Source organism: Pavona decussata, unplaced genomic scaffold, assembly GCF_977016875.1.
Source record: "Pavona decussata unplaced genomic scaffold, jaPavDecu1.1 SCAFFOLD_136, whole genome shotgun sequence".
NCBI lineage: Eukaryota > Metazoa > Cnidaria > Anthozoa > Scleractinia > Agariciidae > Pavona > Pavona decussata.
Window position 1 is genome coordinate 818,590 of NW_028145549.1, and position 13,911 is coordinate 832,500.

Below are 13,911 nucleotides of genomic sequence, written 5' to 3' on the forward strand. Positions count from 1 at the left end.
TGCAGTCCCCTTCTAAAGCAATTGTTACTCGTATACCAGCTGTACAATATTTAGTTATTCAACAGGGGCACCTCTGTATGCCCTATTATTATAAACATTAATTTTGATTCCTCAGGAGTCGGCTTTTGAATGCGATCGATCGGCTGATTCACTGGAGATCAAGGAATATAGCTATTCCACTGCACACCAAACGAATGGCTAAGCCGATTGTTGAAACGGCTTGGCTCAGTTCGTCAAGAACACAATCTTTCACAAAGTTTGCTACACTTGAAAGTTAGCGTGTTTTAGTTTTGAGAGCATAACATTTATGGGTCATACAATGTGACAGATTTTAATGGTTGTGACAAAATTATGAACGCCCTTGTCGTTCACTGAAAAAAAAAAACTTATATGCTAAGGAACCACGGTTTACATGACACGTAAAAGATGAAGACATCTACAAATGATTGATAAGATATTCCACATGTACATTGTAACTAAATGTTTTACTTTTGGAGTTTTCATCTATTTGTTTACAAATACACGACGTTTCACCAATTAGACTTATTCATCTTCAAGACCGTACACTGACTGCATACTGACTGGCAAGCTGATCAAAATCTTTTTCCTGGCGAAAAACAAAGAAAAGTCTTTTAGAACGGATAAACTTACCACAAGCTTGAGCTCATCATTTCACTTCATCGTTACATTACATTTTTACATTCCTACATTGTTACATTTTTTTTGGTCCGCGGTGAGCTGTTCAATATGGACGTCATTTTTTTGTTTTTGTGTAGCATACCCGGTCAACGGACGGGCTCGTCTCCTTCGAATCAGGCGAAATTCTACGTGATTTCGCAGGACAATTGTTTAATATTCAACACGTGCTTGTGGAATCATTTTTAATGACCTGAATAACTGACCAAGCTTACCAAGAGCCTCTTTGTAGCCTAGAATTTTTTGTTTGGTCACTATGAAGCATAAAGGCAATAATTTTACTATTCTTTCCTAAATATCATTTTTCGTATAATCATCAAACTGCACAAAAGATAAACATAGAATACCTTTGCTTGAAAGTCTTTTGTAAAAGGGTGATTTGGGTGTCCGTCTTTTAACTGTGAAATATATCGTGTTGAAACCTGATCGAAACAAATGGTAATTAGTAAAGTCATTACTTAACCAGGACATCCTGGAGAACACAATTACTTGCAATCCACTCAATATTAAGTTCACATAGTTCAGTTACCTCTGGTGGTTTTCCCAGATGCTGTGACAAAACTACCATGTTAACTAGAGTCTCAGGATTACTGCTATCCTGCCAAGAAAATCAGAGTGATAAGAGTTAAGGAATGCAAAGAAACAAACGACCATGCAAGATAGAAAAATCGAAAATCGCCAAACTTTGTCATAATAAAGGACTACTAAAACCATTTGTAGAAAGACATGTTTCAGTTTGTTTCGATAATTGTTTTACCTTTCAAGTGACTTTTTCATTTTGGTGGCCTGTGAGCGGGTAAAACCGACTTAAAAGTGTCACTTGTATGGGCCGCTCGTCTTGAAATTACGAAGGAGTAACATAAAAATCGAAGCAATTGAACATAAGTAAACTAAATCCCTCACACTTTCACGCTGTCAAATGTACATTCAATGTGATCCAGAATATTTGGCCAAATTTTAAAAATTAACCGTTTCTAGCGGAATTACAGCATGCCATAATAATGAAAACTTCAACCGCAAAAAAAGCATCCTGGTACATGGCTTTGTCAACCAAGACTATATTCATCGGAATAAGCAATGTTTCGTGTACGATTTGATGAAATAAAATTTTTGGGTAAATGAAACGATAAATTTTTGGAGCGCTATTTGAACATGCTATTTATCATCAAAAGTTGACCTTTTGACCTTCAAAGGAGGGCAAGCAATTTTCACATCACACTCGCTAATTTTGATTTTTCCAACAAACAATTCAAAACTCTGGGTATTCTTTCATAGCACAATGTTCAATAAAGTCAATCGCTAGAATTAGGACAGGTTTAACGTTAGTAAATATAATTTTAGTTACGAACACGTAATTTGGTTTAGGGCTACAACATCGACAAATTTGCATATAAATTAGTTCGTTTTGATTTCCACATAGAATATTTTTATTTACGTTAACTTTACTAAACAAATTAAATCACAAACAAGGTTAGTCGTTACTTTAACTGATTATATGGCTTATCGTACCTTAAAAACCCTTTTCACAAGAAGAAAAGACGAGTTTACCTCTAGCCGCCAAACGACCATTGAACCTTTTGACGTCGCCGAAATACCTCGCATGACACAACTGTCACGCAATATACGCGGACCTTAGATTCACAAACCACATGGGCCATCCATTGTGGTTACCCTGAAGTTGTTGGCGGAATTTGTGGTCCAAGCTGAGCAAGCTCAGACAATCCGGCAAATTATCATTGCGTCACGATAGAAAGGCACACCTTAAAAGTTATAAAGTGTGGGATTCTTTTCTGGACACAGAAGCAAGGCTTTTGCTGGCACGTGCAGGTAACTGAACGGCACTTTATAAATTACGTTGCAGAGATACCACGCGGAAATTAATTTAACGTTTTAGCCTGACTTCCACTATAGGTTGCAGAACAGGCATTATTTTGGGTGTCTGTGTGTGTGTGTATGTGTGTGTGGAGGCAAGCGCGAAGCGAGCGTGGAGTGCGAACGAGGCGCGACGAGAAAGGCGCAAAAATTTTTTTGTCCCCCTCCCTTTGTGCGTCACTCGAGTTCCGCAATAGCCTCGTGCTTACTTCCGCTCACCTAAAAAAGCACACAAAAATAAATGAATAACAAAAATAATAATAATAATAATAATAATGATGATGATGATGATGATGATGATGATGATGATGATAATAACAATAATAATAATAATAATGATGATGATGATGATGATGATGATGATGATGATGATGATGATGATGATGATGATGATGATAATAATAATAATAATAATAACGCTTGTTCTGCAGGCCAACATGTAGCGCTTTTGTGTATGCCACCGGCTTTGCGCGTGACCTCAGTTGGGTAGCCGAAATGATCCTCAACCCCGAGTTGACCCCGAAATGACCTCGACTCTGAGATGACCCCGTCCTACCAAGTAGCCAGTTTCTAAAATAGTGTCCCAACTTGAATTTATTTCCTAACTGTGCATCGCGTATCCCCGACGAGCCCTCCATGGGGGTTCGGGTGTGCGGCTCAGTTCTCTAAACCTTGTCCCTATTTCAGACCAAAATATCAAATGATTGGGTACCCTTTTTCTAAAACTCATATCCATTTTCAGACTTGGTTTCTTGGATCCATTCCCGTTTTCAGGCTCACGCTGTCAGACCAAATTGGTTACAACATGTACCACCAAACCGGTTCAAAAATTATACCTATTGGTGCTGCACATACCTACGTTATAGTATATAGCTTATGCAGGGGGCGAACCTTGCAGTCAGATACATACTTGTTATGCAATGCTTTCGAGTGGTACTTCTTGAAATATTCCACGAGTGACTTGATATTTCTTAGTATACACACAAGCCTGAGCCATGCCACTCATTGGATTAACGCAAAACGTCACTCTTTAATGCTTTAACGACAAATACAATCAGTGAAAAAATATTCATGAGTCGAATTTCTGCACAGCTGATCGGACTGCGTCGAAAACTTAATACGACAGAGACATGATAGAGACCAAACCGAGAATCAACAGAATGCGGCAACCGTGGACAGCTGTTTCGAGCTGGTTGGCTCTCGTCAGCACGGTGTAGCACAGGAATAAGTGTTCTACCAAATGCACATTGCCTGATTTCATACCGTGGAGGTCTTGGTACGAGTCTGTGTATTATGGGTTATGGGACTCAACACCCACATAGCCGGAAAGAGCACACTGCACTTTACAACATTTCCAAGTTTGGTGTTAATCAAGCTAATATTAGGAAAGATACAGCCATTCAAAAACTCCAAATTTTACTAACAAATGTATGGAACGTCCGGCGTTCCATACATTTCTTGGTAAATTTTTAAGTTTTTGAATGGCTGTATCTCGCCTAATATTAGCTTGATTGACACCAAACTTGAGGATGTTGTAAAGTTCGATGTGCTCTTTCCGGCTATGTGGGTGTTGAGTCCCATAACCCATAATACACAGACTCGTACCCAGACCCCCACGGTATGAAATCAGGCAATGGTAGTGATTTCGGATGGGACCAAATTCAGAAATCGGTACACGTCATAGCGCGTGACTACGATCAATGAACAAAAGAACTGAAATATCATGTGGCCGTCGCAATAAGTTAAATGAGAAAAACAAAACTTTCCTTCATAGGTAAAAAAAAGTATTCAACCAGTTGTGTAAGACAGGACATGGCGAGAACAGACATTTTGGATACACTAACTGACATCAAAATTCAGAATTTCGCGCACTTTAAATTACACAAGTCGCTCGTTTCGCTGATTAAGGGGCCGCTTACATGGTGGAAGGAAGATCCAAGCACTAAGAAGATCCGAGAAGGCGAAAAACCTTTCTGTTTGTTTTGCATGCAGAAATTTCGGCCGAGGTTGTTACCAAGTGGAGAAGGAAAAAAGCATAACTGTCGGCCTTGAGCAGCTGAACGCCCGGCTGCCGCCATGTTTGTTCTTTTTGTCTCTAGTACTAAGATCTTCCGAGCGAAAGTTGTTTACATGGTGCTAGGATCTTCCTAGTTCTAGGATCTTCCTATCTCTCAGCCAGGAAGCTCCTATCTCTAGGAAGAACCTAGCGCTAGGGCCAAGTGCAACTTTTTGCATGTAAACTGAATAGAGAAAACATATGGCGCTAGGATGATCCGCCCTCTAGGATCTTCCTAGTGCCAGGATATGTTTAGAGCATGAAAGGGAGCGATTTCAACAATGCAGACATTCGCGCGCACTTGCGTTTTCTTTCGCTCTCGTATCCTTCATTGGCTTGTGGGATGGAAAATGAAAAATTGAAAATTTCGTCTCCATTATTCATTTAAAATAGGAAGACTTCCTTGTGTAATAGATTGATTAAAGCACATGATTTGTGTGGAACCATTTTTTTTTTTTTTTAAATATTTCATTTCTTGAAGTTATCCTGGAATCAAACAGAATAAATTGGGAAATGTGTTGTATTTGGACAGCTTTCAGTTTTTACGAAGCTGATGAACTGATAGAAGTGGTTCATTTTTTACATATAACCTGTAATTTCCTTTTTGTTCCCTTACCTTTTCGCCATTTTTAACACAGGATTTTCCCGCCCTCTTTCATAGTGTGAGTCTTCGATTCACAAGCGGCCACGCGCGCGCACACGGAAAAGAAAAGTGTTTGGTACCCATTTACCTCGTGCTATGAGTTTGTACCGGCTATTTTTTTTTTTTTTTTCAATAATGTAAGGCTTTTCAAAAGTTCCTGTATTTTTTGGACTCATTGAAGGAACTGGAGTTTGGCTGAGCTGTCGGAGCTGCATACACGTTAGGCCGGTGGCTCGAAACGTCTTGGAGGATGGACGGGACCAATGCACGAACGATACCAAATGTAACGAGTTGCGGATCGTTGCGCCAACGTCAGAAACTTTTACATTCGGAAACTCGGACACGTTTAAATTCAATTTCAATTATTGTCAGTGAAGATACAACATTCAACAAGACGTTTGCTTTATCTGACTTGTCATTTGCCCCGCGGTCACGCACGTTTTGACTGAAAGCGTATATTGCGTGACAGTTAAGAGATACGTCAAAAGGTTCAATGGTCGTTTGGCGGCTAGAAGCAAACTCGTCTTTTCTTCTTGTGAAAAGGATTTTTAAGGTACAATAAGCCATATAATCAGTTTAAGTAACGACTAACCTTGTTTGTGATTTAATTTGTTTAGTAAAGTTAACGTAAATAAAAATATTCTCTGTCGAAATCAAAACGAACTAATTTATATGCATATTTGTCGATGTTGTAGCCCTAAACCAAATTACGTGTTCGTAACTAAAATCATATTTACTAACGTTAAACCTGTCCCAATTCAAGCGATTGACTTTATTGAACATTGTGCTATGAAAGAATACCCAGAGTTTTGAATTGTTTGTTGGAAAAATCAAAATTAGCGAGTGTGATGTGAAAATAGCTTGCCTCCTTTGAAGGTCAAAAGGTCAACTATTGATGATAAATAGCATGTTCAAATAGCGCTCCAAAAATTTATCGTTTCATTTACCCAAAAATTTTATTTCTTCAAATCGTACACGAAACATTGCTTATTCCGATGAATATAGTCTTGGTTGACAAAGCCATGTACCAGGATGCTTTTTTTTTGCGGTTGAATTTTACATTATTTTGGCATGCTGTAATTCCGCTAGAAACGGTTAATTTTTAAAATTTGGCCAAATATTCTGGATCACATTGAATGTACATTTGACAGCGTGAAAGTGTGAGGGATTTAGTTCCTCGCGAAGCGAGGGCCGAAGGCCCGAACGTAGCGAGGTTAATAAATTTGTCGGGCCGAGCCGGCCCGAGCGGAGCTAAGCCGCGCGAATTCGAGCGAAAAGTATATTTGCGTTCGACGAAGGAGAACGCAAGCCTAATTTCGTTTTTGGGCCCTGTGTCTTTCGAGTTGGTGTGCCTGTGTACGGCTATGCAGGATTTTTCGAGATTGCTGTAAGGACACCCAAATGGCCCCCCCGCTTGAGTTTTGCAGGGGCATGTGTCGGCTGGGAAACTGGTGCGAACTTATGACGACATCTGACCTCGTTTTCGGGCTAGAGCCATCTTTTTAGTCTCGTTTTCGTATAAGAGTCGCCCCCTCGTTTTCGCGCCATTGCCTGAATTTGCATACATCGGAAAAGTTTTACATTCAGTGTACGGGATCACACTTCAACTGCAATGTTCATCAATATTCACTGGATGGAAATATCTCTACAGAATCTTTTCCCTTTCTTCCAGAAATCTTTTTTGTGAAAGATTGCATTGAGGAAATTACACGTTTTGTGGCCGCGGTAAAATAATTTTCCGTGGGAAATAAATTCATCGAACACGACAGCGCTGCACGCCTGTTGTACATTTCGTCGTGTCAGAAATAGATTTCAACCGGAAACTAGCCTGTGGAACTACGACAAGACCATGCTCATCAAAATCGTTGCTATGTTCAGAAACCTTTTAATCTCTTCCTTTTTGATGCTACAATACGAGTAAAGAGGGCTTTTCACCCAGCCCTTGGTTCGCGAGGTTTTGCGAGTCACGTATTACGTTAGTATAAAATCAAAATACAAAAATATCTGAAATATACACACATCAGAAACTGACATCAGGCCCCAGTTGTTCAAAGAGCGGATTATTTTATCCAGTGGATAATTCGCTATCCAGCGAATAAAATCTATTGGTTGGAGAACATTTTATCCACTGAATAGAGTTATCCGCTCTTTGAATATAAACCTTGGCCCTGAGATGTCTTTCAAAACTGTATGCAAATTAGTTCGCTTCAGTTCGACATTTTTACGGCTTTATAGTCGCGTAAGTTTCGCGGCATTTTGGTAAAATACCTTTTGAGTAGAAGACCAAAATAGTACGCTGGCCTGTAAGTTTCGTTTTTCTCAAAGATTATAAGCGTTATACCGAAAATGATGTGCATCATTTTAAAGTTCGACGGTGTCACGCAACAGGCGGACCGAAAATACTTCCTATTTTTTTTTAAAGTTCAACAACGTAGCCGCTGAAATTTTAAACTCAGCTTCGTTTATTGCAAATATTTCACCTTGGTAGTTACACATTACGTACAGATATAAAAGGACGAAAGAGCTACCTAAAAAAAGTCACGCAGCAGGCCGTACAATCGCACAACTTAGGGCTATCGAACGCACTCTATAATCTTTGATTACTACTAGTTATATATGTCTATATATGTTTATATCGTTGAAGGTGTCCGCACAATGACGTCAGACTGTCTGGCGTTGGCTGGAGCAAAATTTGCATACATGGAAAAAAATATGCGTGCATGATCAAATTTCAACTGCAATGTTCATCAATATTCACTGGACACAGAAATATCTCTCCAGAATCTTTTCCCTTTCTTTTAGAAATCTTTTTTGTGAAAGAGTGCATTAAAGAAATTACACGTTTTGTGGCCGCGGTCAATAATTTTCCGTGGGAAATAAATTCATCGAACACGACAGCGCTGCACGCCCGTTGTACATTACGTCGCGTCAGAAATAGATTTTCAACCGCAAACTAGCCCGTGGAACTACGAAAACACCATGCTCATCAAAAAAAAATTCTTAAGGGCGATTTAGACGGTACGATTTTCTCTTACGACTGTCGCATGCGATTTCTAGAGCGCGCGCTGCTTGCGTCATGTAAAAATCGTACACAACTCTCGCCACTCAACATTGCCTTTACCTACGATTGTCGTAGGATTTTAAAACATGTTTTAAAATCCTACGACATTTTTCGTGTTGTGTGCGTCTGACGTAAGGATGTTGTAGGTTGATTTACACGACGCGATTCGTGTTGTAGGCATGGCGCAAGCGTGTCGCATGCGACAAATCGTAGGCAAAATCGTACCGTCTAAATCGCCCTTAATCTCCTCGTTTGATGCTACAATACGAGTAAAGAGGGCTTTCCACCCAGCCCCCGCTTCGCGAGGTTTTGCGAGTCACGTATTTCTAGTTTACTTATGTTCAATTGCTTCGATTTTTATGTTACTCCTTCGTAATTTCAAGACGAGCGGCCCATACAAGTGACACTTTTACCCGCTCACAGGCCACCAAAATGAAAAAGTCACTTTGAAGGTAAAACAATTATCGAAACAAACTGAAACATGTCTTTCTACAAATGGTTTTAGTAGTCCTTTATTATGACAAAGTTTGGCGATTTTCGATTTTTCTATCTTGCATGGTCGTAGGTGAAAGTTCCTGGGGAGCGCTCTTAAACGTTACAGTACCGCTCAAAAGCAAGTTACCACCCTCACACGAGACTCGAGAGACGAGAGTCGCGTCTCGAGAAAAGAGACACTCGTCTCGCGAAGACTGAAAAAAACTGTAAGTACTAAGGCTTGACTTGTTTGCGAGAGTTTTGCGAGAATATCAAGTTGAGTGTCACGGTTTAGTTGATACAGCACGAAACCCTTGTCACGCAGCAAGCTGAATTTATGGAGTTCGATCGCAAGCTTATCGATCATGAACTCGGTTGGAACAAAATCGAGCTTGTATCGAGAGACGCGCCACTCCTCTCGCGAGAAACGAGACGAGACTGGTAACTTACTTTTGAGCGGTACTGAATATGTGGGCTGAGTTTGTTGTTGGTTCTCGTCCTTTGCTCTGAGGGGTTTTTTCTCCGGGTTCTTCGATTTTCCCCTCTCCTCAAAAACCAACATTACTAAAATCTGGAATCTGAGGGGCACGAGGTTGTTAGTCGTAACGGACTGTTAAGTGTCACACTCAATAAAATAAAGTTGATTGATTGATTTTTTATTCATTTAATTAATTTTGGAAGTTTTGCTTACTTTGTCCAGGGCAGCTAGCTTGGAGGAAGCTCTCGGCATCGTCAAACTTCCCCATGTGCATGTATGCAACAGCCTGACCATTGAGCAACATAACTGTTGGGATGTATTTGTCAGAAAGCTCTTGAAAAATGTAATATGCATCCTGGTATTTCTCTCCGCCCTTTGTAGAAGAGAACAAAGAGAGGTCACTCAAAATGAAAGCTACAATGCATAAAGTAAGATACAGGATAGATGTATTTTTTGCTTTCAGTCTGTGACACAGGTATACTCAGAAAAGGAAAATCCGAGTTCCCCTAACAGGAGTCAAACCTATAATCTTCCAATAACTACAATGTAGTTTGGATGCACCCTGTGAATGTTTAAAGCCAAATACACTCAACACTAGTTTCTTTACACCAGGATGGCCATTCATAATTAAATAATATTGCTCTGGTAATTATTTTGTTGGCTTTTATTGGATGACATTTCAAAACGATAGTAAAATTCACTAGATGGCGTAACACCCTTCACTTGTCTCTTTTTCACATTAAACATGAGGCCTCCTCACCATCTGTTTAATAATTTTGTAGATGCAGTTCCAATTGCCTGGCTATTTTCACATTCCTACTAACTATGCAGGATGATTTTTTTTATTATTACATGTACATGTACGTATAGTTATAGAAGTTTTTATTAGCTACAAACTTGTACAGTTGTATTGTGAAGACATTCTGACATCATGTAAATTATCAGTGAATACACTCTGACACTTTAAAAACTTTTCAAAAGGTACAAATTGTCCATGCTGTACATTGAAGTAGAAGTAATAATTAAATTGGAAAGTGAGAACTTTTACTCATTTCTGCCTGCATCTAATCCAACCAACAATACTCAGTACCATGCAAATTTGGACACACTTGTAAATGAAGTTATTGCCACTTACAACAGCAAGGTTAAACCATGCGAGCGAAAGCTGGGTTAGAGTGGCATCGTCATCTTGGTCCTATAAAAAAAAGTGAAAAATGCACATCGGGTGATTACCTGGTTTGAACAACTAGTGGAAAGGGACATCAAAGAATGAAGCATCTTATAGCGTAGTTACTAAAACAAGGAATGACCTAAAATGATCTAAAATGACCTAAAATGACCTAAAATGATCTAAAATGACCTAAAATGACCTAAAATGATCTAAAATGACCTAAAATGATCTAAAATGAATCTAAAATGAATCTAAAATGATCTAAAATGACCTTAAATGATCTAAAATGATTTTATTTTTTTAATTTTATAACAAAGACTAGTGAGCAGTACAACAGAAGACTTCTTGTAGTTTATTTCCGACGCGTTTCGTCTCTACCGGAGACTTCTTCAGGGAAATTCCCGATAATTACTGTATCACAAACGCGGTTTTGATTGATGCGAAGTGTCTAGTTTTTTCCCAGCAACGTGGTTTTGTTTGGTGCGAAGTTCCAAGTTTCGCTCAGCAACGTGGTTTTGATTGGTACGAAGTGCCTAGTTTTTCCCCAGCAACGCGGTTTTGATTGGTACGAAGCGAAGTTTAATGTTTTGCCAGCAACGCGGTTTTGATTGATGCGTGTTTATTTAAGGAAATAGGCCTTATCACGGTTTTCGATGCCATTTTGACGAGTAGGCAAACAGGCTTGAAAACACAGTGTTTGTATGGAAATCCGATGTCAAATAATTTTGATGAAACATCGCTTCTGAAAAATTCATGAATTGGAAACTTTTGGCACTAGAAAAAGGATTAAGAAATAAAAAATTGGAGGGACGTAGCTGTGCCACTGAAAGCGTCCAGTCGTGTTTTGAATTTTCCAGACATTTGTCTGCATAGCGAACCAGCCGTGAACTGCTACTAAAAATAGTTCGCGGGAAAAAATACCGAAAACCGTGATAAGACCTATGGATGCACAGATATGCCTTTACATTGTTTACAAAAGCGTTTTATCAGTGTTTACAAGACCGGAAAACAAACCCGAAAAAAATTGGTCAGTGCCGATATTTTTGGGGTCTTTCAGACCGACCAAAAAAAAAAAAAAGATTCGCTCTAGTGCGGTTTGTTTACGCAACTTTGTCATCGAATTGGCTTACGTGCAACCATCGGCACTTTTCGAGTCTTCTTCTGTCTTTCCGGCAGTTCACAGCAGCTTCCTGGTATCAGCCTTTACTTTGGTAAGCACTCAGTTCTGTAATTCGGTAATTTTATCTTGGTTTCACTTCATTTAGATCATTTAAGAATATTTCAAATTTATTTTAGATCATTTTAGGTCATTTTAGATCATTTTAGGTCATTTTAGGTCATTTTAGGTCATTTTAGATCATTTTAGGTCATTTTAGGTCATTTTAGATCATTTTAGGTCATTCCTTGTTTTAGTAACTACGCATCTTATAGTGTATTTCGAGCATACTGAAACTGCATACATGTTCATGTACAGTATTGAAATACAAAAGTCACTAGTTAAGATAAGACCACTGCTTTGTCCGCTAACGTTCACATTTTGCAAAAATAACAACAGACGGCATACCTGCATTCTCTTTAGTTCTTTCCTGGAAAGTTAAGAAGAAAAAAAAAGATAAAGGCATCATTCATTTTAGTAAAGATTCAGTATACACTGCACATGTAACACCGCATTTCAAAAAACAAGTTTTAGAATAAAGGAATTAAATGCCAACTCACTTGGCCAGGTCTATTCGGTCCATGCCGATGTAAATTTGAACTGACAAAGCTGAGCTGCAGGCAAAATAAATAAATAATGACATACATAAATATATACATTGTAAACAAACAAATAAATAAATAAAATTTATAGACAAAAACCCTTCACATATAATGCACTTTCTTCAAAGCTGAGGTGCAGCAGCTAAGCATTGAACTTAGCCACTGTACCTTCAAAGACAACCTGGGCTGAGTTGCTCGAAGCATGGTAAGCGCTAACCATTTGTTAAAAGGTATTAAAACCTATAGGTTGTTATGGTATTTAACCCGGGTTAGCGCTAACCACGCTTCGAGCAACTGGGCCCTGAATGCTTGGCTACCAAGATGTTAGAAAAGTGCTCACAAGAAGACTATTAATTTTTCTAAGCTTGCTTTGTTTACAAAATTTTGCACACTCGGGTAGAAACAATAAGAACACTACTTCTCTGATAGTTTAACTTGACTTAAGTACAGTAAATTAAACTTCATTTAGCTGAACTGCAATTTTCCTACAAATGTATAGCCCACGGGTGTATAGTATGACACCTGATTGCTTGAGCCAAAGCAAAACTTTGAGCCCTAATGAGCCCAAGTAACAGTATGACACTAATTCGTGAGCCATCCCTGCTCGGAAAGCAGAGATGGCACAGTGGTGAGAGCACTCGCCTCCCACCAATGTGGCTCGGGTGCAATTCCCAGTCTTGGCGTCATATGTGGGTTGAGTTTCTTGTTGGTTCTTATCAAAGGCTTTTCTCGGGGTACTCCGGTTTTCCTTGCTCCACAAAAACCAACATTTCCAAATTCCAATTCGACCTGGAAACAGTGGAGAGAAGAGCTACTCTGTGGATTCCACTGAAGTTGCCAATTTAATTCTATTTTATTTCCTATACAGCTATATGTACAGTGTAGCAGACTAATTAAGAAAGGAACGTGTCGGAGAAAGGACAGTCAGTAGAACTTTGTATTAATTTTTTTCATTATGCCGAGTTTTTCTTTCAAAACAATTTTTTCCATACAGAAACTTGTAAAACATTTCAACTATGGCCTACCACTCAAGAGACTCTGACTGGTGAAGACATCGTAATGCAGAATCATAATTCTGTGTTAACAGGAAAATGCCCAACATTAAAAATAAGAATTAGTATTAAGTAACTGCATATCTGAATATACAGTTCATAGGAAGCTACATGTAGTAATGCTCCTTTCTAAATATCCCCTCCCCAAAACACCCACAACTGTACAGTGTTCCAGATAAGAGAGGGATCCCACGTCAAATAAAATTAATGAGAATGCTTGCTTCCTGACCTGACAAATTGAATGGTAAACTTAAGAAGACTTGGAGAGAACCAGAGCTACTGTATTAAGCCCTCGAAAATACAACTGTAGTACTGTTATTCATTGACACCCTGACTTTCAAAGTTATCTTGAACACTGCATGCTCACTACAACCTACAAACACACAAAAAGTGAACTTAACAGTTTTTGCAAAACACAAATGAACGTGAACACATCCACATTGTAGAAGGAAAAAAACAGCGTCATGTATCTTCTCAAAATGTGTTGACCTAGGATGAATTTTCTAATCCTCTGATTCATAGGCATGTCACATTTGAACCTGCACATAATCATGGCCTTGCCAACCACAAGTCCTCCAGACATGTACAGTACCTCAGTGGTTTGAACTCCAACCAGAACCGGGAGGGTCACTGGTTTGACTCTTTTTGGG

General features: G+C 39.0%; 1 pseudogene across 1 annotated transcript in view; it reads right to left on the reverse strand.

Annotated features, from left to right (window-relative positions):
- Positions 1-315: 315 nt before the first annotated feature.
- LOC146467445 (coatomer subunit epsilon-like) overlaps positions 316-13,911 on the reverse strand; it is a 14,990-nt pseudogene continuing 1,394 nt past the window's right edge. The window contains exons 3-10 of the transcript XR_014867744.1: positions 13,235-13,284; positions 12,168-12,221; positions 12,016-12,037; positions 10,416-10,475; positions 9,494-9,653; positions 1,226-1,294; positions 1,044-1,118; positions 316-607 (exon numbers count right to left, since the gene is read on the reverse strand). The product of XR_014867744.1 is annotated as a coatomer subunit epsilon-like (transcript). The remainder of the gene's footprint in view (positions 608-1,043; positions 1,119-1,225; positions 1,295-9,493; positions 9,654-10,415; positions 10,476-12,015; positions 12,038-12,167; positions 12,222-13,234; positions 13,285-13,911) is intronic.